This window comes from Silene latifolia, unplaced genomic scaffold, assembly GCF_048544455.1.
Source record: "Silene latifolia isolate original U9 population unplaced genomic scaffold, ASM4854445v1 scaffold_73, whole genome shotgun sequence".
In the NCBI taxonomy this organism is placed as follows: Eukaryota; Viridiplantae; Streptophyta; class Magnoliopsida; order Caryophyllales; family Caryophyllaceae; genus Silene; species Silene latifolia.
In genome coordinates this window covers 882,893-884,776 of record NW_027413640.1, presented here as the reverse complement: position 1 = coordinate 884,776, position 1,884 = coordinate 882,893, and the positions used below count along the sequence as shown (strand labels likewise).

The 1,884-nt window shown below is 39.9% G+C and overlaps 1 non-coding gene across 1 annotated transcript; it reads right to left on the bottom strand.

Moving 5' to 3' along the window:
- Positions 1-1,166: 1,166 nt before the first annotated feature.
- LOC141640210 (small nucleolar RNA R71) lies at positions 1,167-1,273 on the bottom strand. The gene has a single exon (XR_012542900.1). It is a non-coding gene; the product is annotated as a small nucleolar RNA R71 (small nucleolar RNA).
- Positions 1,274-1,884: the final 611 nt, after the last annotated feature.

Below are 1,884 nucleotides of genomic sequence, written 5' to 3'. Positions count from 1 at the left end.
TTGTAGGTGTTGTACAATCTAATCGATTCGGCTCCGGGACCCAAACTTTCCTAGGATTGTAAGATATAACCCAACTCAATCCATCACAACAATAATTGCTTGCTTATAATTTGAGAACACGTTTGTATGATCAATTCCCATGATTCCCCTATGACCCCATGACACCCTAGTGCTTTTTATCAATTGTTTACAACCCTTTTAATTCATCTTGCTTATTTACTTTCATTGCTATTTAGTTAGTGACCTTCTACATCAACCCAAATTGTGACACCCCTAAGACACCACTAGTTTCAATAGAAATCTCATCTCAATTCCCGTCCCTTGGGATCCAACCTTTACTTGCCTCTTTACTAATTGTAGAGTTGTTTGTGAAGCTATAAATTGTGTTTTGATTCGGACGTGACCTAACGATAACATCTATTAAATTGTGAACACGAAACGGACCGATCAAAAATGGCGCCGTTGCCGGGGACGGTGTTAACTTGATTTAGATTTTCTTATATTGTTATTAGTTGTGTCTTTCTTTACCTTGGGGAAGTAAAACTCCTCAAGGTTTGTTCTAATTGTTTTCGAGTTGTTTGATATTTTGCATGTCTAGAAGGTCACAAGGTGATTTGTTACCTTTTGACCGTGAAATTGAAAGAACCTTGACAAACAATAGGAGATTTGCTAGGAGGAATTTTAGAGGTATTAGTGAGGTAGTGGATATTCAACCAACTATTGAGTTCATCAACCCTTTTGCAAGAGAAGGTGAGGAGAACCCAACACAAAATACCCCACAAAATCAACCTATAATGCCAAAATTTTCATCACATTCCGTACCCACCGAGGAGAACCTACCCAATGGTACTCCCACACCACAACATTTGACCGGGAATTTTATTGCCAAATCCGCCTTTATCCAATTAATCGAAAGGAGCCAATTTGGGGGGATGCCTAGTGAAGACCCTCATTCTCATATGGAAACTTTTTGTGACTATTGTGATGCGATTTCTCAAACCGGTGTGACTCAAGACCAAATTCGATGGGTCTTATTTCCTTTTTCTCTAATCGGCACCGCGAAACAATGGTTGAAGGGCCTTGATAAGGCCACTCTCGGAATTGATTCTTGGAAGAAGTTGGCTCTAGCTTTCTACAAAAAGTTCTACCCACCGGAAAAGACTAACATGCTAAGAGCTCAAATTACGAGTTTTAAGCAAAGGGGTGAAGAATCTTTGTATGAAGCTTGGGAGCGGTTCAAAGGAATTTGTCGCTCATGTCCTCACCATGGACTTAGCGAGTGGTTCTTGGTACAACAATTTTGGAACGGTCTATATGAAGATTCAAGGAACATTCTCAACTTGGGATCAAATGGAATGTTCACCAAAGTTGATGACAATCAAACATGGAATAAGATTGAGGAAATGGCGGTCCATAACTCACAATATAGTAGACCTCGCAAGGCTACTAGAGGAGGAAGGCATGAAGTGGACTCCGTTACTCAATTGGGTGCTCAACTTAGTGCTCACATTGACACAATCAATTTGAAGTTTGAACAAGCTATGGCTAGACTTGAAGAAGCCTCAAAATCACCAAAGCATCATGTTAATGCCATGACGGCATCCTCATCAATCCCAAGTGGGATATGTGAGAATTGTGAAACTTTGGGACATGACCAAAGTGAATGTAGGGGAACAAATGAACAAGTGAATGCTTTCCAAGCATACAAGAGTGGTACTCCTTATTCCAACTATTACAATGAAAACACCAAGTTTCATCCAAATCTCTCATATAAAAGCCAAAATGTTCAAAACCCTCAAATAACATACACCCCACCTCCCATGGGAAACCAAAATCAAAGACCCTTTTCAACCAAAACCAAGGTTACCAAAACCAAAATCCATA